Source organism: Lutra lutra, chromosome 13, assembly GCF_902655055.1.
Source record: "Lutra lutra chromosome 13, mLutLut1.2, whole genome shotgun sequence".
NCBI classification, from domain to species: Eukaryota; Metazoa; Chordata; class Mammalia; order Carnivora; family Mustelidae; genus Lutra; species Lutra lutra.
In genome coordinates this window covers 93993892-94021465 of record NC_062290.1, presented here as the reverse complement: position 1 = coordinate 94021465, position 27574 = coordinate 93993892, and positions in this window count along the sequence as shown.

Sequence of the window (27574 nt, the reverse complement as noted above, 5' to 3'; positions counted from 1 at the left end):
AGGCTGCCAGCCGGTGTGCGCTGGACGGCAGGTGGGGGATGCAGAGGCGGGGCTCTAGGCTCGTAAGCGTCCCTGACCCACTGAGGCACACCCAGTGTTGAAGAGCTCGCCAGCCTCGAGTGGCAGGGGCAGGCTGACTTGGTGGCTCTGTCACATGGGGCCCCCCAGACTTCAAGGCCCCTGCCTCCCTGAGGGTGAAGCTCTGTGCTCCGCTGGGGGGAGTGGGAAGGCACCGGGGTGCTCCTGAGCTTCTAGAAGCTGCTCCTGGAATACCAGGTCTATGATGTGTCGGCAGCCTCCCTGGGAAAAGGGCTCAGGGGGTACAGAGGTCCCGAGAACTCGGGGGCAGGTGAATTGGCATCTCCATCACAGCAGAGACGGAGGCAGAAGCTCTAAGCAGCATGGCCCCGCTGCCCACAGCCGCCCACGGCTGCCCACGGCCGCCCATGACCCCTCCTGTTCCAGAGGTCACGGCCCCCTCCTCTCGGCCCTCCCTGAAGGCCTGTGGCGGGAGAGGGGCTAGGGAAGCCTTCTGCCCCTTCCGAGTGTCAGCTTTCTTTCCACTTTCCTTTCTGGCCTGGATTTCCCCTCTCCGCAGGCCGCTCTGAGGCATAGATGCCCCCGAGTCCCCAGAGGGCCGTTCCGCACCCCTCCCTTCTCCCCATCCTCGCTCAGCTCATTTCCCCCTCTCTCCGCAGCAGCTCCCAGGGGCTTCGCTTAGAGAATTTGCTCAGGGATCCAAGTGCCCCCGTGAGTTTTCACAGGCTCGGCCTTGGAGGCCCCACCCGGCCCCCCGGGTCCAGCTGCGGCCAGCCCTGTTCCCTGTAAGGCCAGGACTTTGTCGGGGATGGCAAGGTGTGCCAGAGTCCTATGTTCTGGGTGCCAGTCCCAAGGGGACCCCTCAGCCCCAGCACCCTTCCTCCTGAGGACCACGGCGGTCCGCGCAGCAGGGCGAGGATGGCAGGCGAGGCCACCTGGGGGCCTTCTGAGGCAGGACTGGTGTTTGCTGGGGTCGCACGGATGCCAGAAGCTGGCACAGGGCCTGGGCCACCTCCCCCCACTCCCCGATGGACTGATGAGCTAGGGGGCCCCTCCTGCTGAGCTTTCCCTGCCCTGACCTGGTGAGAAGGACCCTAGTCCAGCAGGCCCTCTCCTTTCGTGATGGGGACGGAAGCCCAGGGACGGGCTGAGGGGCTCAGGGTCATCCAGCCAGTGGCGCTGGGCTAGGGCTGCTGTAGCTGGCACCCTCCCCCACCCCGAATCCTCCTACCTCCCCATCTTTCCAACCTGCACCATCCTCCCCCTGCACCCTCCCCCGAATTTTCCCACCCGGACTTCCTCCTGCACAGACAGGGAGGGGAGGCCCTGCCTCCTGCCCAGTCACCACCTTCTGTGGGTGGCAGCCGCCCCCATCCTGCCCGCCCCAGGACAGACTGGAGCTCTGCGCTCTCCCGTGACACCCTTACTTGGTTTCTGGCCTAACCCCCCCGCCCCCTCCCTGCTTCTTGGTGCTGGGTGTGTGGGGGACTGTTTCTCCCCTTCCTCCCTTCTTCCCTTCCCAAGGTGGGGTTTAGTGGCCAAGCGTTTGTGACTTAGTCATTCGGCCCTTGGGGACAGAGGCAGACCCTGGGCTCCAGGCCCGCCCCTCCAGCTGCCGTGTGCCCCGGACCTGTCAGGCGGACATCCACAGCTTCACTGATGTGGTCCTGGCACCCCGTTCCTAGCTGACGGCGGTGTGAGGCAGTGCGTGCCTGGCCGGGCCCCGAGGCTGCTCCCCTTCCCGGGGTGCCCTGCCCGGGGTGCAGAGACAGCAGGTGCCCTGTGGACACTGGGGCCTAGGGAGGGGAGACATAGCCCGGCCCCTAGGAGGGAGCCCCAGACTGTGGGAGGAACACTGCCGCGGCTGAGAGATGGTCCCCGTGAGACTGTCTCGATGGCTTGGCCACGTCACCCCATCCTCACGCTGTTCCTCCCGGCCTGGGACATGCCGGGTGCCCTCGTCACTCTCCTGGGATTGGGGAGGGCACGGCAGGCACCGGCAGACTTCTCGGGGCCAGGACCAATACTGGGCAGACAAGAGGGTGTCCTGAACACACATCCCAGCGCCCACAGTCAGTGGCGGGGACTGAGGCCCCTGGAGGTGGGGACAGCTCAGGGCACGTGACCCGCACCCTGCCCCCCAACGGCGGCGCCGTCTCATGCTTTCCTGGGCCAGGGCGCTGGCACCGAAACCGCATGTCTCCCTCACTCCCTGGGCACTTGAGAAAGTGGATTTATTTGGCCTGTGGTTTCTGAGTGGTTTTGGCTTGCAGGTACCCGGAGGCTGGGCCCTGCTGGGGAGCTCCCCCCAGCAGCTGCCAGGAGCCCAAGGGGTGGACGGCTTGGCAGCCCCGGCATTGGCTGGCAACAGGGGCCCCTCCCGCCCCCGCAGCTCCCCGCCACCCATTTCCTAAATGGGCCTCCTGGCTGGGACGTCTCCTGCTGCAGCCAGGCGAGGAAGACGCCCCTCTGTCTCCCTGGGGCCGCCCCGCGGGGTTTGGGCAGGAATTCAGGGCCTTGGCTTGCAAACAAAACAGAGGACAGAGTGGGCTTCCCTGCGCCTCGGGAGGGGCACAGCCCTGGGGCGAGGCAAACTGGGGACGTCGTGACCTTAGAGGGACATCCCGTTGGGTTTCAGTTTTCTCCAGCTTCCCAGGGCTCAGTGGCAGACGCATCACGCATTAACTGAGCATCTACTGTGTGCCTGGTGCGGTCTGGCCAGTTCTCCTGGTCTGTCCGCCCTCAACCTGCCCCCCTTCCTGCAGGCTTCATGCATTATCTCTTCCCTGGAGCTTTTGCTACCCCCGCCCCCCCCCCCGCCCCCGCCCTCAGGCCAGGCTGCTGCCCTGCTGTGGCCCCAAGGCCCTCCCACCGCTTGGCCCCTCCCACTGCCCGGGCTCTGGCTTGTGCCCATGCCACCAGCAGAGTGAGCTGGCCTGGGGAGTGTGTCGTCCCTCCGGCGCCCAGCCCGGAGTGGGGCAGACTGCCAGGTCTGGTGGCTTCTGCGTGTTGGGGAGCGACGGTGGGGAAGCGCTGATTATGGGGAGGGGCGTGACATCCTCTCCCGGCTCCGTGTCCTAGCACGCTCGAGCAGTGGGGCCGGGACCTGGGCCCTTTCCGTCTGGCTGTGGCACTGAGGTGGGTGCTGGGAGCCGTGTTGCAGACACCTTGTCCAGCACCTTGTCCAGCCGAAGCGCCTCTCCTCTAAAACCTCACGACGGCCCTGGGAGGCAGGTGGGATTCTGCCCATTTTACAGATGAGGCAAGTGAGCCTGAGTCCTTGACCACTTGCCCTGGGTCAGCTGAGCTGGGCGTAGCTGACCTGGTACTAGAGGCTGGTCTTTGCCAGGAAGGCCAGGCTTTGGCGTCTGCCTCTCCCCTCGTGCCGGGTCGGGGGTGAGTGTAGGATCGCCTCTGCCCTCTGCGCGGGGTGAGTGTAGGATCGCCTCTGCCCTCTGCGCCGTGGTTACTGTGTGAAACCCTCCTGGCTGGGCCCCAAGCATGTCTTCTCACCTGACGCGCCTCGTCCTGCAGACGCCAGGTCTCCTTGCTCCCAGGCCTTTAATGAGCTCCTTGGGGAGTGGGGCTCCCTGCTCCCTTCTGAGGGTGGTGCTAACCTGGGTCTCCTCCAGCTGGGTTCCCGGGAAGTGCTGGGGGGAGCCGGGGAGCTGCGTGTCCCCACGTGCATGCAGTCTGTGTGTGTGTGCAAACACACCCGCCCCCGCTTCACGTGCAGACACGGGGCACCCCGTGGGGGAGGATGGGCTCCCGGGCTCCCAACCTGGGGATGCGGGTCCCCATGCGTCCTGACCAGCTCGCATACAGAACCACATCTGCACGCTCAGGCCATGGCCGGGAGCCCAGGCACGCACACGGTGACCTTCGAGGTGACCCACCGGGAGCTGGGGTGGCGAGCGGCTGGGATGCCCTCCCGCGCCCGCTCCTCCCTGCAGCTGGGCCCCCTTTTGCAATGCGAGCCTTCATTTCAGTCCTTTGTATCGGCAGCCGCAGCCGCTTTCAAAGCACTTCAGGCTTGTTTACTGAGCTGAGCAAGAACATTTTGTCTCCTCTGCAAGCCAGCCTTCCAGAAGGATCAGGAGCGTGCCTGTCTCTGTGCTGGCCCAGGGTGCGCTGTGCCAGGAGCAGCCCCCAGCGCCTTAAAGGGACAACTGGGTGCACCCCAGAGCGGGACGTGTGGGCTGGGACACAGAGGGCTGCAGAGAGGGAAGGTGCAGGGGGTCAGTCCCCCCCCATCCCCCAGATGCTGCTGATTTGGAGAAGGACCCTGGTCTGGGTTTTCCCACGTGGCCTTTTCCCGGAGCCCCATCCCCTGTCCAGTGTCCCGTGCCAGCCCCACCACGTTCTAGCCTCCACAGCGATGGCCCCTTGATATCCAGCAAGGCACCTGAGCAACCCCGCAGAACCTTCCCCTTCACCCCTTCTCCCTCCTGGCCCTGGACCCAGGTCGGCTGCCTCGTGAGCTCGAGCCCCTTTTGGACGTTAGTCTCGTCGCCTTGTTCAGTGCTTATAGCAAAAGCCTCCGAACACGCCTCTCCCCTGCGGGGCCTGAGGAGGTTTGCCAGGTCGCGGGTATCTCGAAGACAGGCAGCCAGAACAGCAAGGCCAGCCCCGGAGAGCGTGACCCGGTGAGGACGCAAGCAGAGCCTGTCCTGACTGTGGTGCTGACCTTCCTGGCAGCCAGGGCAAAAAGGGACACATGACCAAAGAGAGCTGCTCCTGCTCAGGAGAGAAGACTTCTGTGATGTTATTTGGAGGATCCGTAATCCAGGCCGGGAAGGGCGGGCGGTCCGAAGAAGAGGCAGCCGTATTCCTCCTGGGGCTCGTGCTCTAAGAGGTGCCACTCGCTGGCAGCTCAAGGTGCGCGAATTTGCATTCCAGCAGGGAGGAGCCCAAGGAGGGAGAGCCATGGTGGGGCTCCAGGCTGAGGGGAGAGTTGGGGGACAGGGCACGTTTGAGGCTGATGGTCCTTGGGGGCCTCTGAGTCTGCCAGGCCTAGGTGGGCAGAGGCCTCGGACAACTCCTGCCTCCCTGGGGCTCTGGGTGCCTTACCCTTGGGCCACTCTGGGGAGACAGGGCACGGCCCACCCAGACGGCTTCCCTGAATCCCGTGGCCACCGCCGCCTGTCCCTGCCGTGGGCCTGATACCTCTCCCTACCACGGCTGGAGGGAGGCTTCATTTTCCAGGGTTGTGTGCACGAAGGGTGAACCAGCCCCGGCGTGGCCTGTCCTTAGCTTCCTTCGGCCCACGGTGACACCAAGGACACGAGGCCCAGACCCCAGACGGGGCTTCTTTCTCCTCCTGCTCCTCCCCACAGTTCCGCCCAACCCTTCCCCAACACACCTCCAGGCCTGTTGCCTGCCCGAGGTCTCCATCCCTGCCGGTGCCTCCCCCTCCAGACGCCGAGTGCATTTTCTCTTTTCCAAACTGCTCTGTGCCCCTCACGCTGAGGAAGGCAGCAGTTCCCACGAGCACGAGGCAGGCGTGGGCCGTCCCGGGATGCTCCCATCCCTCCCTTTGCCTGCAGGTCTGGGCCGAGCCCTGGGTTTCCCAGCAATGGGCCTGATCCGGGGCACCGAAGACCCGACACCTCTGGGCCAGAGGCAAGGGGTCTGCTGTGTTCCCACGCGAACCCAGCCCGTGTCGGGGACACAACCTGGACATGGCCTCTCTGATGGTGCACCCGGGTCTCTAGGGCTGGCCTCCGGGAGTGCTCCTGGCTCCCGGCCTATTCTGGGAGCAGAGGGCTGTCCCGCTCAGCTCCAGGGGCCCTGATCACACGGCCTTCAGGGCTGGTGCTGAGGGCAGGACGTCTGCACGAGGGGCTGAGGGAGCCAAAGCTGTCAGTCTGCTGGGACCAGGACCTAAACTGTTCTGGCTGCCCCCCGAGGCTGCCCCTTCCCCCCACCCCCGCCCCAGCCCGGGGCAGCTCAGGTCCAGGTTAAGCTCACTGGCCTGAGTCAGAGGGGCCTGTGAGGCGGGGGCAAGTGACTGCCTCCCTGTGCCTCAGTTTCCTCACGGCGGCCCCGTGATGTGGACCTTCTGCGTCTGGTCCCTGATCCCTGGGGTGTGAGATGGGGCGGGAGCCCTGGCGGAGGGGCTGGAGTACTCAGTGACTGCGGGAGAGCAGCCAGCGCTGCCCTGACCCATCCCCAGGGGCCACTGGCTTGCCCCGGGACCTTGGCAACTTCTGTGCCCCAACCCCAGCAATGGCCAGAGACCACTGTGGGGACCTGAGCTGGATGGCCCACCGAAGCCTCCAGCTTTCCTTCCCACCCCAGGGCCGAGACGTGAGGTTACTAACCCCCTGCTGCGGATGAGAGCCCCCCAGCCCCCACGGCGGCGGGACCCTCAGCGGCGGTCCCTCTCGCGCCGGTGGGCGGCCTCCGTCCCGGGGAATCAGTCACAGCGCATCTAGGCTCCCCCGGCCCCACGTGGATGTCCGCTCCCGCTCCGGTCCTGTGGCCGCATCTGATGGCTTGTCCCAGCAGAGCCCAGGGCCCGACCCCCGCCCCACCCCCCCCCACCCCGGGCTGCAGCTTCCTCTCCGAGGCTGGGAGCGGGGGACGCCGGGGCCTGGGTGGGGTGCTGCATCCACCTGCTGGCCCGGACCCCTGCGTGCTGTCCTTTGTGTCCTTCTGCCGAGGACAGCCCACCTCGAGGGAGGCCGGGGGTCTGCGGGTCTCAGGCAGCGGGGGTGGTGCGTGGTGTGCGAAAGAAACGCAGTGAGCGGGGCCTCCCATGGTGGGAAGGGGCTTCAAGGTGCGCCCTCTCAGCAGGCTCCAGTGGGGACGGGCTGAGCCCCAGGTCCCGGCCTCTCTTTCCTCCTCTCCCCCGCCCCACTGGCCCACTTCAGTGCTGTAGCGCTGTTCTGGCCGCAGGCGGTGGGATCCCGGGGCTGGTTCCAGTCCAGCGGCTGTTTCCCGGCGGCATTGGAGGCCCGGCTGCCCTTGGAGGAAGGACGCAGGCTCAGTGAGGCTGAAGGCCGCTCCGGGCCCCGCAGCTTGCCCTGCCTACTGGTCCTCCTGCTCCCACCGGCTCCCGCCCAGGCTCGAGGAGAAACAGCGGCTAGGGAGACTCTCTGGAAGGAGCAAATTCTCCAGGGTGGGAGTAGCATTTGGGGGGCGTGCTGCAGGGCAAGGGGGCTGACCCGACATCCCCCATGCCAGAGGCATCCCTTCCCCCCTCCCCACTGGTTTGGGCAGCCCAGATTCTCTCCAGTGCCTGCCCCCTACTCCGTCCCTATCCAGTCCCACCCCTCCCAGGCTGACCACACAGAGACATCGGGTCAGGCCGTCTCTGAGCCAGGCCTGGGCTGTCGGACCCCAGGCAGGGATGGAGCCCCCCCCCCCACCCACCCTGAGCCCCTCCGTGCCGCAGGGACCACGTCCGCGTGCTGGGAGGCAGCAGAGCCCAGTACTCGCTATGACCTTGGCTCAAAGGGGACAACTTACCTATTGTGCCTCAGTTTCCCTCCTGTAACATGGGGATAAGCATCGGGGCTGCCCCCAGGCGGAGGGGAGGACTGGCTGGCAGAGCCTTCCCAGAAGTTCAGAGCCCAGACTGGGGAAACAGAGACCCCCAGGAGAGGCCCCCTCACTCTGGTGCTTGACCTTCAGTCCTGCCCAAGGGCGAGGCCATGCCCCTGGCCAGCAAGCACCTGCCTGTGTGGGGGTGGGGGGCTCCAGCCAGCTGACCCACACAGACAGCGATCCCAAGCTCCCTGTTCTGGAGAAGCTTCCTTATGAAAAAACCGCAGTGAGCACGGTCAGGGTGTGCAGGTTTGGGGTTCCCTGAGACAGTCACTAGTACTCGGGCCTTGGGGCTGTACCTACAGAAGACAACACGGGATGGCGGGGATCAGGTGAACAATCTGGTCAGGCCCGCTGGGGCGATGGGGAGCCACAGGAGGGCAAGGGCAGGGAGTGACCACGGCGTTTGTCAGGGTCCCCCACTTTGGCCCTGCCCTGCCCTGGATGAGGCTGGCCGGCTCCCACCCAAGCCCCATGGAAGTAAAGGACAGAGTCCGGGAAGACCCCAGTGCTGGGTCCCTCGCAGCCTGGAAAAGCGGAGGGGCGACAGCTTCTGCCCAAACCACCTTTGGAAAAGAGCCTTTCCCGGACCCCCGTCTCTGCCCCTCTGCCCCAGTCCTCCGCACCCCTGCCCCGGACCTGCCGCAGGCTTGGTGGCCCAGCAACCCGGAGCCTGACAAGCTGGGTCTTCTTTCCATCTCGAATGCATCCTGATTCCTGCTCAGACCCGGATCGGAGGGGTGCCCTGCTCAGCGCTGTGGGGCTGGGCTTGGGTCCAGATCCTGCCTCCCCACCAGACACAGGGCACTTTCCTCCCTCTGAGCCTCAGTTTACCCGGCAGAGTGGGAGCCATGCCAGGGTTTGTTCCTTGTGCTGGGGCTCAGCATGGGCTCCCCGGCTGGTTGTGGATTGGGTAGATGCCACGTCCAGGACAGCCGAAGCCACCCCAAGCGTGTGGGGACTGAACGCTATGGGCAAAGCCCGCAGTCAGAGCTGTGGGAGGGGGCCAGGGGGCCTGCTCAGCCCTGTCCCCGTTCCTCCCCTGAAACCAAGGAGAGCCCCCTGGGGAGGCGGGAGGTAGAGCCTGGTATACAGCGGCCGTCGTCTTTTCCAGTGGCCCCCCACCCCTGGACCTCATGCTTCTCACAGCCCTTCCCACCCAGGGGACCCCCACCCCACTTTCAGCTGCCTGCTGGCCTCAAGGCCGTATCCGTGACTTCCTCTCAGGGCTCCACGGCACCCCGACGCCTCCTTCTTGGGCCTCCAAGGGAACCAGACTCAATCGACTCCTTCCCCGCTCTGAGGGAGGCAGGGGCCCCAAGTCCACCCTGAGAAGGAACCAGAATGCAGACAAAGTTCTCTCTGAAATGCCCAGTGTCACTGAAGGAGGCAGGGACAGCCACAGCCCGTCTCTGTTGGTTCTGTGGAACTTTCTGGGGGGTGCAGTTTTGACGTCTATGTGGTGGTTCCAAGTGTGTGTGTGTGTGTGTGTGTATGTGTGTGAGAGAGAGAGAGAGAGAGAGAGAGAGAAAGGTCTCCTTGCCTGGGGGCACATGCCTCCTGGGGGGCAGAGGCTGGCAGTGAGGGGTTCTGGTGGGGCACGACTTGTACCAAAGAGCCAGGCCCGAGGCAGCGGTGAGCTGCTCAGACCCCAGACCGGAGGGCTTTCAGTCGAGAGGAAGCTCGGCTCCTACTGAGGCCGCCCCGTGGGTTTGATTTCTGTCCTCCCTTCGTTCCGGGATGGCTCCTTAGGCACCTGCTGCGTGCAAGGCGGGACTGGCCCGCATTTCCCAAGTGCACCATTCCCAGACGGCCCGCTAGAGGGGAACCGGGACGCCAAGGTGGTGACCCTGCAGGGGCTGTCCCTTCACACTCTGCTGTCCTGAGCTCCCTTTTGGAGGTAGAGGGACGGGAGCCGGAATGTCAGCAGAGACGCTGGCAAGCACCTGGCTCACCACGTAGCGTTCCGCCTGTGTCCCATGTTGCGTGTTTGTGCCCCGGGGACATGCTTCATGTCACAGCACCCCGGGGGTCACGGCGCCGGTGGCAGGGCTGGGAGTCCTGGCCAGATCTCTGCACTGGAAGGGCCAGCCTCCAGACAGCGCCCCAGGCCCCTGTTGGTGAGCAAGGGTGGCTGCAGAAACAGCATTTGTGCAGGTGAGGCGAAGACACCAGGGCCGCCGGCCAGCGCTGCCTGGGTGCTCTCCAGGGCAGGGTGTTCGTGGGGTCCTTGTTCTTGGTAATTCACACACCATGTCTTGCTCAAATGTATTATTTATGTTTTCACCGTGCGCACGGATTCCCTTTATCATCAGCAAAGCTAGTCCTTTGAGGACAGGAGGGAGAGAGCCCCCGGGCCCCTGCTCGCTGACATGCTCTCTTCCCATCCCCCTGTCGGAGGAGGTTCAGAAGCCCAGCCAGAGAGTTTCTGTTCCTTGGGGGAGGACGGAGCCCAAGCAGAACACCTTGGTCCCTCCAGGCTTGCTGTCCAAGCAGGTTCTCTGGGCTGTGAGGGCAGGAGGGGTGGGATCCCCGCACGCCCATCCAGGAGGCGAGAGCCATGTCCACGGAGTTGGCTTGTCTCGATCTGTGCACTGCTCTTAACCGTCCCGAGTGCTTTCAAGTTTTGTGTCTCCCAGGCCATCAGATGTCCCAGTGGCCCTGGAGGTCAAGGTTAGGGACCCCACTTAGGGGCTGAGCAGGTGTGGGTCCAACTGGGACCAGAGGAGAGAGCACACAGGCTGGGAAGAGGGAAGTGGGAGGACTGGCTTTCCCTCTCCACCCTGCCATAAACTCCCTGGGCAGCCCAGGTGAGAATATCCGTGCGGAGGGGGACTGAGCAGTCACCCAGCAATCAGCCGGGGCTCAGCGAGGACACCAGAGCCCATGTCAGGAGGCTCGACAGAGAGAAGTTGGGACGGGGGAAATGTGCCAAAGAGGCCGGCTGAGACAGTGAGGCGCCTGGAGATGAGCACCTCTGGGGGCCGAGGGTGTTTCCGAGGAAGAAGGAGCCGCCTGGCAGGCAGGGGCTGAACCACAGAGGTGGTTGCCATGATACACTGCCCAAATCCCCACTTCAGGGCTGAGGTCCCCGTCCTCCAAGCTGCTGGGAGTGCTGTCGGCTGACAGCTCACAGCTAAGTACTTTTCTGGGAATTGGCTGGGTGGAAGAGGGCCGCCTCATCCAAGCACAACCTGCATCCCGGACTGGCGGGTGTGGGGCACAATCTCAGGCCCCTTGCCTTACCTGGGGAAACGGCAAAGGGCTAACCCACCCGCAAAGCCTCCCATGCAATCAGCATAAGACCCTGCGGTGGCCTCCCTCTGGCCAGTCCTGCATTCCTCACTCCCTTATGGGTCCTGCCTCCCGGTGAGCCTCCTGCTTGCAAATTTCCATTTCAGAATCTGGTTCCTAGAGAATCTCGCTGAAGGCGGTTGGCCCAGGAAGTGGCCTCAGGAAGCAAATTCTAGGTCAGGATCTGGAGCTGAGTAGCTGGTTGTAGTTGAAGTAGTGACAGAGCCTGGTGCGTGAGAGTGGCGTGAGTGTTTGAACTTTACCCAGGGGTGGGCTGGGATGTAGAAGGGACTGGGATATCTCAAGTGTCTGATGTTTGTGGGGAGAAGTGGTCATTATAAAGCCTATGGATGGCCTTGAGTGGCTGTGGCTGGGTGTTCCCAGGGGCTGAGGAAATAAGGAAAGCCTGAGTGTGGTTATTCTGCAATGTAGAGCTAAGTGTGGGGTGACATCAGTGACAAAGGTGGACTCAAAATTCTGCCCTTCTATAAGACAAGGAGAAAAATGGGCAAAATCTGTTAGTATCTACTTCCCTTTCCCTGCTACTGTAACCTTGCAGCCACCCAGGGAGCACTTATTTACGAATCGTGGCTGATTCTTGGTAAGAACGGGGGACTTTCTGGCATTTTAACTTAGCCCAGTCCCATCCCCTGCTCTTCAGCTCAGCAGTAGCTGTGAAAGTTAGAGCCCACGTTCCCAGTACCGGAGAAGGCAGAACAGAGCTCGCTCAGAACGAGTCAGAGTCAGTCCTCTCTTTGAACTTGTCTTTCACTCTCTGGAAGACCAGCTCAAGAGATAGCCCCCCCCCCCCCAATTCTGAACTGGCCTAGTGCTAAAGAGGCACACCCAGGGGCATTTGTGCAAACTCTTTACTGACGGCTGCTAGTGTTGATAGAAAACAGTGGAGGCAGACAGGAGACTGGTCAATGTTTGGGAGGAAAAGCTGGGGACTGGGATGTCCTTAAGGGCTTTGGAGAGCTCTGAATTATCCCTAGGGCAGGGGAACATCCAAGAGCATATCGTCAGGAAAGACTGAGAAGGTCCTTAGCTCTCCCCTCCTGCTGACCTCCAGTTGAGAGGAGTAGGAAGTGAAGTCTAAGGCAGAGTTGGAGACCACCTGGCTGAAAGTTGAAGGTCACTGCAGACATACACAAAGCCTCTTGGCCGAGATTAGAGGATATCTTTTTGACCTGGAGCCTTTTAAATCTTTTTTTTTTTTTTTTAAGATTTTTACTTATTTATTTATTTGACAGAGAGAGATCACAAGTAGGCAGAGAGGTCGGCAGAGAGAGAGAGAGAGACAGAGAGAGAGGGAAGCAGGCTCCCTGCTGAGCAGAGGGCCTGATGAGGGACTCGATCCCATGACCTGGAGCCTTTAAAGAAATCTCTGTTTAATCAGAAGCTGACCATAAACTAATAAAACAGAGGCTTTGGGGCCACTCGTGGCAACAAATACAGACTTTACAGAATTAGTTCAGAAGAATCACTACCAATAACAACCAGAACAAAGAACCCAATGACTACAATAACCAGCAGCAACAACACATCCTGTGGATCGGGGAGAGTCTGGTCTCCAGGGTTGCTGCATTATAATGTTCAAAACATCCAGTTTCCAGTGAAAAATTACAAGGCATGCAAAGAAACAAGAATGCATGCCTCCTACACAAGAAGAGAAATTGGTAGAAACTGTCCCCAGAACTTCAGACACTAGACTTTCTAGGAAAGGCTGTAAATCAACTATTTTAAATATGCTCAATGAGTTAAAGGAAACTTTGTCTCATAGTTTTAGTTCTTTAGAAAGAACAAAATATCTCATTAAGCTGAGAATATCAAGAGAGAGACAGAAAATATTACAAAGAAAAAGACATTTTGGAATGGAAAAGCACAATAACTGGAATGGGAAAAAAAAAGTCACTAGAGCAGTTCAACAGCAGATTTGAGGAAATAGAAAGAGTCAGCAAACTTGAAGACAGGTCAGTTAAGGCTATCCAGCCTGAAAAATAGAAGAAAAACGAACAGAGCCTCAGAGACCCAGGGGATACCATAAACATATCAAAATACGTATAATGGGAGTTCCAGAAGGGGAGAAGAGAAAGGAAAAGAAAGATAGCATATTTGAGGAAATAGTGACCAAAAACATCCCAAATTTGATAAGAAGCCTTCATTTCGACATTGCGGAAACTCAAAGAACTCAGAGATTCGCACCTGGAGACCTCACAGTCAAGCCGGCAAACACTGAAGACAAAACAAGAGAGAAGTGATGTGTCCTGCGCAGGCGGTCGCCCGTACAGTGAACAGACGACGTGTTTTTCCTTTGTCACTCCACTTAAAAAATATCTGATTTTATTTTATTTTATTTTTAAAAGATTTTATTTATTTATTTGACAGAGAGAGATCACAAGTAGAGAGAGAGGCAGGCAGAGAGAGAGGGGGAAGCAGGCTCCCCGCTGAGCAGAGAGCCCGATGCGGGACTCGATCCCAGGACCCTGGGATCACGACCTGAGCCGAAGGCAGCGGCTTAACCCACTGAGCCACCCAGGCGCCCCCCAAAATATCTGATTTTAAAAGATAACTGCATTGGGACGCCTGAGTGGTTCAGTGGGTTAAGCTCCAGACGCTGGATTTCAGCTCGGGTCATGATCTCAGCAGCGCCATCCCCTCTCTCCCTCTGCCCCTCCCCCTGCCCCTCCCCCACAAAAGAAAAGAAACCAGGAACAGGAGGGCAAACATGACACCAGGGAGGTATGGCAGCGGGCATCTGGCCACGATCACAGCAGGTGTGGTAGCTGCGGGGCTGCGGGAGGGTTGAGCAACCCTGTGACACCTGGCTTGGAGATGCCGCCTGTGACTTGTGGTGCCGTCCCTCCGATGGGAGCTGCTGGGCCCCCAGTAGTCAGAGTCCTGGATTTGGGAGCCAAGGGTTGTGATAGGAGTGGTTCCACTCACCATCACTCCCAGTGACGCACTGGGGAAACTTGCCTTCTCCATCCCATGACTCTGGGCTCTGTGGTCTAGAGGTCCTGCCTCCCAGAAGGGGAGGGAGGCTTCCACCAGGGACACCATTCAAACCCCATTAAACGTGGACTCATGCTTGTCTGCTGGTCCCTTTAGGCTTCTTTTTTGCCCAGAGACCATCCCGCAGGGGTAATTGGCCCAGAGCATCAGGAGGCAGTGGGCTGATGCTATGTTCTGGCCCAGGGAAGGATGCGTTCGGTACCTGCTTGTCCACTGGAGGCATCTCTTGGTGTTTCTGTGCCCCGTTCTCTCAGGGAGCAGACCAACGGGCAGCCACAGCCAGGGAGGGCAGAGCCACCAGGGTCTCCGAACCTGGGGGGAAGGGGGGTGAGGGTCTGGATCAGCCCACCAGGTGAGCCTCCCAGACCAGCAGACGAAGGAGTCTAGAAGGGCGCAGAGGACACAGAAGGTGAGTGTCCCCATCCCACCTTGATGCCAGCCATAGTGACTGGGGCCTTAAAGGGGAAACACTGGTACACCGGCCTCCTGTGCCCTCCCCTTAAATGGGCCACAGGCACATTCTGGGGTGGGGAGGGAGAGCAAAACTCTGTCTCTAGAGAGCCTGCCTCTTGATGTCATCCTGGTGGGACATTTGGACTGTCACCTTAGCTGGTCATGTCTGCAGACCTTCCTGGGAGGGGTGCTGCCTGCCCCGGGGGCACCCACCACCCACCCCCACCCCTGCTGGTGGGGACATCCGCTGGCAGACCTGGGAGGGCCCCGATGCTTGCTCCCTGGCCTGGGCCGGGAGGATCATTGTGCTTCTCTCCCCTGCATGCCCGCTGGGTAGGTTCTGGATCTTTGGGGTTAATAACTTCAGTTCAGGGCTCTGGGGACCTGCGTTAGAGGCCATGATCTGGGCTTTTTCCAAGTCTGCAGTGACGCGCAGACCCCGGTGGGCCATGGGCTCTGTATCTTCCAACAGCAAATAAACAACCCAGTTAGAGTCAAGCTCTTGGGGAGGCTGACGCGGACTCTGTCTGTGCACTGGATGGAGGAGCCTTCTCGGAATTTAATTATAATTTAAGTGTAAAATATGCCTCTTCCGGGGACTTCCCCGCCTTGTGCGTAATTACTCCCGGCCACCCCCTCACGACGCCTCTCTGAGCTGTGAGCGATTAATTTATAGGCTGGTAATAGGCTCAAACAGTATTTAAAGTCAGTTTGCCCTACGTAGCTTTTAAGGAGGATCTGAGATAATAATTATTTCAAGGCCCATTTTATCACCAGCCTCTCCCGCCTGGCCCCCGGCCTCACAAGTGGCCAGCCCCGCTCTCCACACCCCCACCCCAGCACTCCCCCGTCCCTATTCCTTGCCACCCGAGGGCCCTGGTCAGGGTGGGCGTCTGAGGGGGATGGGAGCGGCCCGCGGACTCCCCGATAACTGAATCAGGGCAGAGTTTCTTGGCCGCTCAGCAGGCGGGGTCACTCGGGGGGGATGATTGGCGGGACCCCTCCCAAGCCTGCTGCGTTTGCTGGGTTGCAGGGCACTGGGCGTGGAGGACGAGCCTCTGTGCAGGGAGGTTACTCTATGTCTGTGACTCAGCCGTGGTGGACAGAGGATGGTCACTGCCATCTGAGACCCAGGCACAGGAGCTCAGAACTGTCCCACCTTGGGCAGGCCAGTGACGGCTGCCGGGCCTCCTCGTCCTCCTGGGGGGCCGATTGTCAAGCACAGAAAGAAGGGCATGGCCAGTGTGGACGGCTGGCCTGGGCTGGGCTGGGAGCCTGTCAGCCCCCTGGCAGTTCAGGGAGGGGGTCTCAGCCCCAAAGAGGTTCCTGGAATCGCCAGCCTGGGGGCGAGCCGGCACGTGGCTGGGACAGGGCTTCGCTAGCAGGTGCGACGGTCCCAGGCGAAGACAGTGGCTCCGTCCCTCTCCTGCCCCTGCCTTTGGCAGAACCGTGTGGTCTGTGTGTTCCGAGAGCACAAGTAACCGGGGCCTCATCTTCCCTCCCCGGGTCTCATCTCTAATGTGTCTCTAAACTGTCACATCGTCCTCTAAATCTGACACCCTAGGATTCTGTAACTGGGCGTGTAGCAGGTGCTCAGAAATGCTTGTGGGACCCAAGCTTCTCAGGGGGCGCTCGGCAGGGCTGCGGTCGGGGGGAGCCCAGGGTCCGTGGAAGCCCCCCAGCAGGGCCCCCACGGACCCTGAGGGTTCCAGGAGAAATGGGGCTGGGGAACTAAAGGGCTTGGGTGGGCAGGGGAGGGCCTCTGGTTGGGAAGAGCTCAGCAGGAGCCCAGGGAGCCAGGCTCCACAAATATTGTGGGCTGAGCCGGCGTGGTGAGCTCAGAGAGACAGCAGGTGGTCTCTGGGCAATGGGGGTCTTCCCGGCCCCGATGTTCGTGCCTGCTGGAGGACAGGGCAGGTCAGTGTCCCCTCGCAGCGTTCCCCACCCGTCGCCCCCTGCCCGGCCACTTCCTGGCCAGCACACCTCCCTTCCCCTTGGGGGGGGTTTGCAGCCCGGGGCCTGGGGAAGGGGCAGCGTCCATGATGGTGGTGGGCCGTATCCATGTGTCTTCTGCAAAGAACCTCATAAAAGGGGCCCAGACTGGAAATCAATTCTTTAAAGCTGAAATCAATAACCATAAGTAATATTAACACTGATCACCCTTTCTTTATTGCCCTTTGCAGAGGGGATGAATTGTTTGTAAGGGTTAGCTGAGGGGGCTCGACACCATGGCCCCGGGCGGCTTTCCCGGGGACCCTAGGATGCGTGTTGTGCCGGGGGGGCGGGGGGAGGCTACGACCCAGAGACGGGGTGCTGTGAAGGGGCCTGGGGTGGGGCCGGTTCCCCAGGCTGTATCGCCCTGTGCTGGGTTTGCTGGGTGGCGAAGGGCCCTGGCCTTTGCTGAGCCCCGAGTATGGAGGTGGAGAGGAGGGGTAGCCCGTGCAAGCCCCGAGTATGGAGGTGGAGAGGAGGGGTAGCCCGTGCAAGCCCCGAGTATGGAGGTGGAGAGGAGGGGTAGCCCGTGCAGCTCCTGCAGACCCCCCGAGTGGGGCGTCGGGCTCAGGCCTGCTCTTTGTGGGGTCCTTTCTGGGGCCAGAGCCTGCAGGGTGGGAGCCCAGAGTCAGAAAAGTGATAGCACCTGCCACAAATGGTGACTCGTCTCTCCCCTCTGAGAAGAACAGTCCCTGACTCCCATCTTCCAGGGGCACAGCGGGGGGCTGGGAGGGGACCCCAAGGCTGCATATTCACCAGGGAAAGCAGGCCCTGGCCTCTGTCTGCCGGGTCCCCAGCCCACCCCACCCCAGCAGCGGGCACAGCAGATGGGGTGTGCTTTGACGCAGAGTGGCGGGCCTCGCGGGGGCTCAGGGCGCAGGGGCTGGTACTTACGAGATGTACCGGAAGGGGAGGCACGGAGTAGGCGTGGGTCCCCGGGGAGCCTCTTGGGTCCTCCAGTCTGTCATTATGGGAGGTTCTGGGCCTCAGTTTCTCCCTCCGAAAACAGAGCAAGGGCAGCACCCACTTCCCAGGGTGGCCACGAGGGTCCCCCACCCTCCTGAGTCCACACACCACTGCCTGGCCCCGCGGGTGCGGGGAGTGCTGTAACTGTAGACAACAGAGGCCGTGCAGCCCGTCCTCCCTTTCTCCATCCAAAACAGAATCTAGGACAGCCCAGGCTTCCCCTCCCCTCTCCCCCTGCCCCTGGTGCCGTCCAGGTCTGGAGCAACCACTCCGCAGGGCCTCTCCTCTGTCCTTCCTTCCTCTCCTGCACCACGCCTTCGCGATTCTGCTGCATTCGGTCCAGTGCACGCACGATACACGACTGTCTGCACGCCAGCGTGTGCACACTCGGACTTTTCGGGTGGGATGGATCCAGGAGAGAGGGCTAAGGGGAGGGCTTAGTGTGCGCGTTCACGAGCGCTCTGAGGACACAGCGGGAAGGTATTTGTTATACAAGGTTAGGTGCCTGGGACTCTCACACAATTCGACATTTTCTATGTCTAAGTTGGGAATCTTCTTGAAAAAAATACATACTGAAACAGAACGTAAACCCAGGAATCAAAGAGAAAGCTCTGGAACAATCTAGAAGGAGAGCAGCAGAAAGAGAATCAGCTCAGGAACCAGAGAATGTGTTGTTGGACAGTTAACGTGAGCTCGAGCTTCCTTGCACCCCTGGCAAGGAGAGAAAGTGTGGTGAGTCTGCCGTCGTGACTGTGTGAGACCGCCGTCACCCGGAGCACTGGCTTTCCTGGAGCAGAGCCCAGCATTGCTTCTTCGGATGTTTTGTTGTGCAAGAGCAAGAGGGTGGTTTTTTCCCTCCCGTGGGTTCACAGTGGAAGCTGAGGGTTTCTGAGGAGTGGGAGAGTAGCTAGCAGGGGTCTTGACTTTCTGGCTGTGGAATCCTACATAGACTCAGCCCGGAGAGTGGCCTCCGGGGAAAGGACTCACGCCCACCTTGCTCACTGCTGCATTCTTGGGGGCCAAGTTCGGTGGCCACCCCTGTCAGGTGCTGGGTTAGCGATGGTTGGGCGGGGAATGGGTGTTCCCTTAGTCCCTCGGAGGGAGGAGGGGACTGGGGGGCTCCAGGCAGGCCTGTGCCTGGCTCTGCGGGTCAAGGCGAGAGGATGGGGCTCCTGTTGGTCTGTGAGCCTGGGAGGATGGACGGGGAGGGCTTGGTGGCCGTGCCAGCCCGGGGCTGACAGGTGAGCTGCAGGGGCTGGGCGGTCACTCCTTGTGTGAACGCTGGTTGGGCGGGGCGGGGTGGGCTTGGGCCATCTTGCGGGCCAGGCCTTCACCTCCCCTGTACCTGCAGATCGAAGCCCAAGCTCGCCCCAGTTCCATAGCCATCTTTGGTGGACGGTGAGCGGCGCGGGAAGGGTGGGCCAGCCTCTCCGGGTTCCGTGGGGATGAAAGAGGGTCTTTCCTCTGGGCACTGTGTTTGTCCCTCTGCCCCAAACCACATCGATTCTTCTGGAATTAGAACCATTTGTGAATCTGTGTGCTTCTCCCCGCACCACCACTCCCCAGACTACGGTGCCCAGAAGGGCTGGCCTGGGTCTCGGTTCCCTCAGAAATTTCTGGAGGGTCTAGCACGGTGCCCAGCAGAGAGGATGTTCCTAGCAAAACCACTATGGCACTGATCCAAACCTCCCTCCTCAGTTTTTTGTGCAACAGCTGAGACCTCGAGCTACAGGTGAAGCGGGCCCAGGTCAGGGTACAGACGGAGGAGCGTCCCACCGCCCCAGGCCTCCGAGCTTGGGGTTCCCTTCCTGCTGACGAGACAGAAGACCTGGCATCCATCCCTGGCCCTGCTTCTGATGGGGAGTGAGGGGTGCCAGTCCCTCACCTCCAGGCCCCAATGGTCCCATCTGTGGAATGGGGGCTGGGGGCACGGTCCCTGGGGGACAGCCCTGGGGAGGCCCTCAAGCGTGGGGCTCTTCTGTTCCACCTGGGCCCTGACTGCAGCCGGCCCTGCTCCCCTCGGGCCTCCATTGGGCCCCGGCTCTCACGAGGCTGCACCACCGCCCCTGGGCAGGGGGGCGCCTGCTGGGGTGCCAGTCCATCACCTTGGCTCAGGCAGACAGTGAGGCGAGGCTGGAGGCTGCAGGGGGAGGCGATGCGTCTCGGCCTGTGGGTCGACGGCGAAAAGCACTGCCTCTCGCACCTCCCAGAAGTTCAGTTAATGCCCCTGGACTTCAGTCTGTCCCGCCGTGGGACTCGGAGACCAAAACCATGGGAAGGTCTGGAAGGCCGCTTTGCTGGCTCCGGGACTCTCGTGCACACCGCGTGGCCCGTGGTCCGGCAAACCCAGGGAAGCCCGGGAGACACAGAAACAAGAACGATGCCGCCAGCAGCGACGGCGCGCGCCGGGCACGGGGCTTGCCTTCCCTTGGCGGGGTGCGGCAAGGTGGAAGTAGCAAGTCCGTTCTACGGAGGAAAGACCGGAGGCCAGGCCTTGGTCCCCGGCACCCCGCTGGTAAAGCACCGGGGCTGGGATTTTAGTTCACATCGTCCCGATTCTGGGATCCAGGGTCTCGCGGAGAGCACGGTGCGTGGTGTCTCTGAGTCTAGAAGGCATCGCGGCTGGCGGCTGCCAGGGCCCCGGCAGGAAGCCAGTGGCTGCAGACGGAGGCCGGAGCAGGGGTGAGGCTCTGCACAGAAGCCACGGCGATTTAGAAAAAGGCGGGGCTGAAGCACGCATCGCAGAAGCCGCAGAGCCCAGAGCCCCCCAGAGCCCAGTGGGGGCCAACAAGAGCTCCCTCGGCAGAACCCGCGTCTCCTTCCCCGCAGAGGAAGCTGGTCGGGGATGCTCAGTTTGTGCAAGGTTGACACTGGCTCTTGCCTTCCCTTCTCCCTGGGCATGGGGTCTGGAAGGGAACGGGGCAGCCCCACTGGCTTGCTCACGGCGCTCAGGCCGTGCTTCCCACCCCAGAACAGAGCCTATCTCGGAGACCGCCGTGGGACCTGGGGCGGGGTCTGTGCCTCGATCGCCCGGTCCCGGACCACAAACACCTGCCCAGCTGCTCGGCACCGTGGCGGCCTCCCCTCCGCGGGCATCCTCTGGTCTGGCCAGTACTGCAGGTGCTCCAGAAAGCTTGATGGGCTGACGTCAAGGTTCCTGCACAAAACGCAGCCGTCCCCAGCAGCCCAGCCCAGTGCAACTCTGAACGGAAGGCTGGGTGTACACCGCTGCACCCCAGCATCCGCACACCTGCTCGCTGACCTCTAGGGGCTTTTAGAAGCTCCAGGCCAAGCGACGTGGAGGCCTGGGGAGAGGGGGCTCACTCCAGAAATGACTCCCAGTGGCCAAGAGCCCGGAGAGGGCAGGAGCACTGGTTTTCCCTCTGCGCCCTCGGCCCACACGGCAGCACGGCAAAGGGGAGAACCTCGGGAACATTTCCAGGGGGCGTTGCCTCCCCCGGAGCCTGGTCCACAGGCAGGGCCCCGGCTCCCTATCTCCCACCAGTTACTCTGAGCATGACTTTGGCTTCGTTTGCCGTGGAGTTTTCCATGAGGAAAAGCACTGGACTTTCTGTCCAAGACTCTCCAGAGAGCCCGGTCAGCCTCGCCCCCCTCAGGAATGTTCTCAGAGTTTCCATGAGAGTTTGTGCCTGCACTCATCAGCCCTGAGCCCCTCTCCCATTTGCACACGGAAAGACGGAGGGTTTCCATGTTGGCCGAGGGCCCACCCCCCTGGAGACAGAGTTGGCCATCCCAGGTCTCCTGTCCCCACCCACGGGTGGCCTCCTTGGACACAGCTCGGGAGAAGGCAGCCACCCCGGGTTTCTTTCTGACGCGGAGTTCCGAGGCCTGCATACAGCCGTGCTTGGGCGGCTGGAGATTCAGGGAGTGAGGCCCACCAGTTCGGAGCACACTGCGTGGCCCATGGTCCGGCAAGCCCAGCTCTACCGCCCACTGACCATGCCACCGGTCAAGTCCCCGTGACCAGTCTGGGCCTCAGCATCCCATTCTTCTGAATGGGGGAGGGGTTTGCGTCTCCTGGCAGAGGTCTCTCGAGTAAGCAGGGTGAACCCAGGAGTGAGGGGCGGGAGGGCTCGCGGCGCCCCATCTGATGGGGTCCACCGGAGATGGCGGTGGGGCTGTCCCCTTTCCTCAGTGGCGGGTGAGACCTGTTGGAGGTGCCACAGTTCATGTCACGAATGACCTCGGCCAGGGTGTTGTGAGTTGGGGTAGGGAGCCTCTGGGAGGGGCCAGTTCTGAGGTGCGCTTTGCAGGCTCCCAAGCCCCTGACACCTGCCGCATCACCCGCCCCCGTGAGAGCACCTGTCTTGTCTTCCCGCCTTTCTCTCGGCTCTCCCCGCTGTGCTCCTGGCAAGGTGCCCACACCTCCATCCTCGTCTCCAGGTCTGCTTTAAGGGGGTCCTGGCTAAGAAAGTGGGGTTTATCACCCAGACCTGCAAGAGAGCAGAGGGGACAGGTAGGGGACCATCTCAGTAAGTTCTGATCCTGGCGGGGGCCGGGAGGGGACAGGTGCTGTGAGCAGAGTCTAGGAGCAGCTGGCAGAGGGGAAGTCAGATTGGAGCTCTGTGCCCTGAGATCCCTGCACCCCGAACCCAGCAGGGCCCTCTAACACCAGCCCCTGGACAGGACAAGACGAGAGCCTCGAGGCCAGAGGGGATGCGGCACCTGGGCTGGTGCCCGATGGATTTCCGGGTGGGCTCCTCTGAACACTCTTGTATGTACAAAGTTAATGTCAATAACGATTGAAAAAAATCTTTCGGGAAGTTAAACATTAAGCCGTGTGTGTGCTGGGAAACATGGTCTCTCGTGCCCAGGGTTGATGGTCAAGGCCATGGCCCTTGGTCTCGGCTTTAGAGTTCTCTGAGAGGCTGGCTTTCTAAGAGGCTCTCCCTGAGAGGTGATGACCCTGGAGACCTATCTTTTAGGAATCTCTGATCGGTCCCAGAAATGGGCCCATCCCTCAAAGAAATTCCCAAATGGCTCTGGTGGGCGGGAAGTTGGGGAGGGGAGCTGGCTGGGCAGGGTTGGACCAGGGGCTCTCCAGAGGCTCCTCAAATTCCAGAGGCCGAGCCTGGCAAGCCCCCCTCCCAGGAAGGCTTTAGCTCTGTGCCATCCCGGGGGACTGGCCTGGGCGTGAGCAGGAGGACATGAGGATTGGGCCTGGGGCTGGGGCCACCTGGGGCGTCCCTCCCAAGGCTTCAGAGAATGGTCCCCAGGCAGGTGGGGTAGGGGGTCAGGTCTCCTGGATGGGTGCACAAAGGGGAGGGAGGCAGCTCCCTAGGCCCAGAAGGACAAGAAGCCTGAAGACTCTGGTGGGCAGGTCAGGAAGGGGGCTCTGGCCATTTCTCCCACCCTCCCTCCCACCCTCCTCCCATATACACTTCCTGAGACCATCAGCTCCCGAAGGGCTCTGTTCCAGATGCAGCCGTGAACAGAGCCCAGTCTGTGCCCCTCCAGGGAGACCCCCAGTCTAGAGGGGCGCAGACAAGTTAGGCTGTTTGAGGCAGTGTGGGGAGTGCCTCGCCAGAGCACGGAAGCGTGCAGGAGGGTTCACGTTGGAGCTGTGCCTTGAGGACAGGTAGGATACGACTCTTCAGACAAGAGGGAAGGGTGTTAGCTCTAGAACATGCCAAAGGGGGGGCGGGAGGCACCAGGGCAGGCTGCAAGGGGCTGTCAGCACGAAGCTCCTGGTGAGGTGCGGCGGGGACGGTGCACTGCACAAGCTCACACACAGTCCCTTTAGAGAAGTTCCATCGATGGGGCATGCCCGTCCCCCTGTCTGTGTTTTGTAAGTGTTTGTTTTTGTGTCTGTGTCCTCAATGGCAGGCACTGGGCTGGTGTATCTGTATCCTCTGCAAGTAGTAGATAGTAAGACACGTGGGGGGAGCCGAGTGAATTCTGAATGGGTAAATGGGTAGATGGATAGATTGTTGGCTGCATGGACGGACGGACGGATGGGTGGACAGACAGTAGGGCAGGTGGGTGGATGGATGGATGAACGGACCATGGGGTGAGTGGATGGACGGGTGGATGGAGGGATATTTGGGTGGACAGACGGACGGGTGGGTGCATGTCTAGGTGGATTGGTGGTCGGCGGGTGGGCGGGTGGGCGGGGGGCTGAGCGGATGAATGGACGGATGGCGGGTGCATGGTTGGGTGACAAGGCACATGGATGGGTGGAGGCTTTTCATGTACCATTTTAATTCTAGTAAGAAATTGCACACTTTTGGGCGCCTGGGTGGCTCAGTGGGTTAAGCCGCTGCCTTCGGCTCAGGTCATGATCCCAGGTCCTGGGATCAAGCCCCGCATTGGGCTCTCTGCTCGGCAGGGAGCCTGCTTCCTCCTCTCTCTGCCTGCCTCTCTGCCTGCTTGTGATCTCTGTCTGTCAAATAAATAAATAAAATCTTAAAAAAAAAAAAAAAGAAATTGCACACTTTCACAGAAAATCCTAAAACCTAGCTTTTGAGGCACCCGTGGGGGTGGAAAGGCCTGGCCGGCTTATGGACAAACTCCCTGTGGGATTCATGGACGCTCCCCAGGACCTGCGCTCCGGCTCCCTGCGGGGGCCCTCGCGGTGGAAGGCGGAAGCAGTTCCTAAGACCAGGTGGCCGGCGGGGGACGGTCCTCGGGAACGCGGATTCTTTGTCACTGATGTTTTGATGAAATATGTTCGTAATCCCTCAGATTTGGGACCTAAAGCCTGGGGGTTGCCGAGGGTACCTGTCCGTTAGTACTCAGGGGCATTCATGCTCGTCACAAGAACCTTCTCGAATGTTAGAAGAGGGGCAAGCTTCTGGGAGCAGAGAAGCCAGCTGAGCCACCCAGGGCGAGGAGAACCCTGGGAGGGATGGGCAGGTGTGGGGTCGGCCTGGGCCCGTTCCTCCAGGTTCCCCTTCCAGGTGTGAACCGTCGCGGTCTGCCTTCATAGAAGGCCCCGGACCTCGGGCGTCAGTGCTTTGTCCGGGCTGGCTATGCCCCGGGCTCCCTGGGCCCTGCTCTCTCACACTTGAGTCGGGATCACTGGACAAATGCTGGCATTGGTGGGCGAGGCCTGGGGCCACTGAGGGGCCAGCAGGGTGGACGGAATCTTTCTGGAAGAACAGATTGGCCGTTTGGTAGCTAGGCCCCTCCTGCCGTCTGGTGGCGCAGACATGACTGCAACCTGAGACCCGTGGGGAGGGTCTTCAGAGCAGGGCTGAGAGCAGAGGCTTTGGCGTCAGACCTGGGTCTGAATCCCAGCTCTGCCACGGTAGGTCTGGGCGTCGGGACGGGCTCAGGCTGGAGCCTGACCTTCACAGTCACGGGCATGGGCACTGCCAGACGAGGGCCAAGGGCAGCCCGTTGGTCATGACCTTGGCTACTGGCCCATCATGCTGGTCTGAGTAATGGGATGGATGCTTTCTGGGCCTGACACGAGGGGGACCAGGAGGAAGCGCACCCCTTCAGGAAGCCCCGTTGTTTCTGTCCCACGGGCCCCTGTTTGCCTCCTGCTGCTGCCCCGACGTCCATGTCCTCGCAGGGACCCCTTGGGACCTCGCCAGGGTGGTGGGGCTGCCTTCGGCAATCAGCAGCGGTGCCGAGGGTGACGGCGCGTGTGGGGTGCGTATGAAACGGGGGTACGGGGTCCGTGGAAGAGGCCGGGAGGACTTCACATAGGCCTATGGCAACGTTATCTGCCAAGTTCACGTTGTTCCCACAGTGCTTAACATCCCAGGCTTTGTGCCGCTGGGTTCTGCACAACCAGAAGTTGTGGGGACGTGCGGGATCCCCCGGTCCCCAGCTGTGCCCTCCGGAGCCAAGGGCTCGGCTATCCCATACGGACCCACCCCGTGCAGAGGCCTACAGCTCCATGTTGGCCCGAGGGCCGCGCCTGTGTAGGTCTGCGATCTGGAGGGGCTGGAGGAGAGTGCCCATGGGGTCCTGGCTGCAGCCCCCAGGGCCTTCCTCTGAGCCCTGTCTCAGCTCCGTGGCCTGGGAGCTCAGCTCCAAGACAGATTTACAATTCAGTTGTGAAACGGGATCAAAATTAGACACTCCCTCTGGGCATCTCAATTTTCCTTTTTAAAAGTTCTGTTCCTCTTCATGAATTCGTTTACTTCTCGATTAGCTGTTATGTTGTGCTGACGGGCACGATGGGGGCGGCGGGCGGTCTGCCAAGTCTTCCTTCTTCCCCTGGGAGAAGCTCCAGGGGGGCCCAGTGGCCGCAGGACCCCTATTCGCTTGGGACCCGGGCTGTGGGCCTGATGGTGGAGAAGTGGAGCTGATTCGTATCCCAGCCTTGCTGTGTTCGCTGTGTGGCCCTGGACCCATTGCCAGCCTCTCTGTGCTTGTCTCCTGCGTGAAGTGCGGACGTGCAACATGGGTGCGGGGCCGGGGAGGAGCGGTGCCCAGAACAGACCCCGAGGCCAGGACTTGAGAGTGTGCACGCGCTCCTGTGTCCGCGGAAGCAGGGCACGCAGGCGTTGTGTGGGGGGTGGTCCTGGCCTTGCAGGGAAGGGGGGCAGATATGGGACAAGGAGGAGAAGGAGGCATGTGGTCTTACACTGTAGGGAGACAGGTGTCAAGCGAGTGGGCAGAGGGGGCCAGGTGGCTGGGGCAAGGGACAGGGTGGGGAGGAGAGGCCTGGCTGTGAGCCAAGGCAGTGGCCATGTTGGCGGGGAGGGCCGCAGGGGTGGGAGCAGAAGAGAGAGGCAAGGGAGGCCTATAGTGGGGCCCCCTGAGGGTTTCAGGGGAGGGTGCCACAGACGGTCTGGCTTGACCAGCAGGTTATTTCCGTGTACTTCCTTGGCTCCTCCAGCCGTCACCAACAAGGAGGAGGGTGGGGGTCCTCGGAAGCCCCCTCTAGACGGGACCACATTCGAGGAGCAAAGGACAGCGGTGGGACGGAGGTCACCTGGCTCTGGCCATCATCCCTGCTTCTCACTCTCCTGGTTTGGAGCTGGATTTGGGCTGGAGCGCCACGCTGCCCACAAATAACTCAATTTCCTCCGACACATTTGCCACCAGAAGGATGTTCCAGAGCCTCATCCCACATCTGTGGGCTCTGGGGCTGGTGGAGCGCTTGCCACTGTTTGTGCGGGTGCGGTGCAAGAGGGGATGGTGGGCACACGGGGAGGAGCCGAGGAGCCGGCACTCGGCACCACTGCCTGCCGTGGGTTGCAGGCCCCAGGCCACGGCTTCAGTCTGGCCAGCCCGTCTCCAGCCAGGAGCATCTTGGCCCCGACTCACCGAGAATCCCCACGGCCCCACCGGGCCGGGCCGTGCCGTGCTGGGGACTGAAAGTCTCAGCTCTCTGGGCTGCAGACTGGTCGGCACGGTCTCCAGACGCCTGGCATCTCCGCCGGTGCGTGCCGGCGCCCTGCTCTCCTGGGGGTCTGGAGCGAGTCCCACCCTGACGCCGGATTTCCTTTCCTTATTTGTTCCCCAGCCTTCCGTGGCCCTCCTGGGCCATGCAGCCCTGGACGCAAGCCCCTGCTCCCTGCAGCCTTTGGGAGCAGCGTGACATCTGCAGCACTAAGCCTGGCTTGGGGAGATGCCCACGGCCCTAAGGACAGAGTCCCAACGCCTCGCCCTGTACGTACCTCCACTGCTCTGCGCTCTGGCCACACCAGCTTCCATCCGCCCCAGGACAGGACCCGCTCTTCCTACTGGTGCCAGGTGTTCCCTCGCCTCCTTCTCCTCCCCGTCTGGACAGCTCCTCCCATCCTTGCTGTCTCAGCTTGGATGGCACTTCTTCCAGGCAGCCCTCCTTGATTCCCCCCAGCCTGGATCAGGACCCCCAACCATGCACACTCTGAGCTCAGCATGGCCAAGGCCCCACAACATGGTATCAATGTTGTCCATCGAGGCCCAGAGACCTCAGGAACCGGAAGGCGCTCGTGTTTGCCATGGCCTCTCCGAGGCCCGCCCAGGACTGCGTCTAGTGCTCAAGGAGTAAACAAGGGAATGAGGGAGCCAACAAAACGTCCCAGCTCTCAGGCTTGGGGCTATCCAGGAGTCAGATTTTCTTGACTGAGCGAGCAGCGGCCATAGGGCTTCCTGCTGGGAGCTGCCGATGTGCCCCGGCTGGGGGGGCTCCCTGAATACCCGTGAGGCCCATGTGAGCCGGCCGAGGGGCTACTTGGCACAGACGCTGGTCAGCCTGGGGAAGGACTCAGCCCATCCCAGGCCCCATGAAGGAGCACTGGGTGCTCATGCCTGATCTGCTGGGGCCCTGGGTCTCAACATAGTCAGGCCTGAGGCT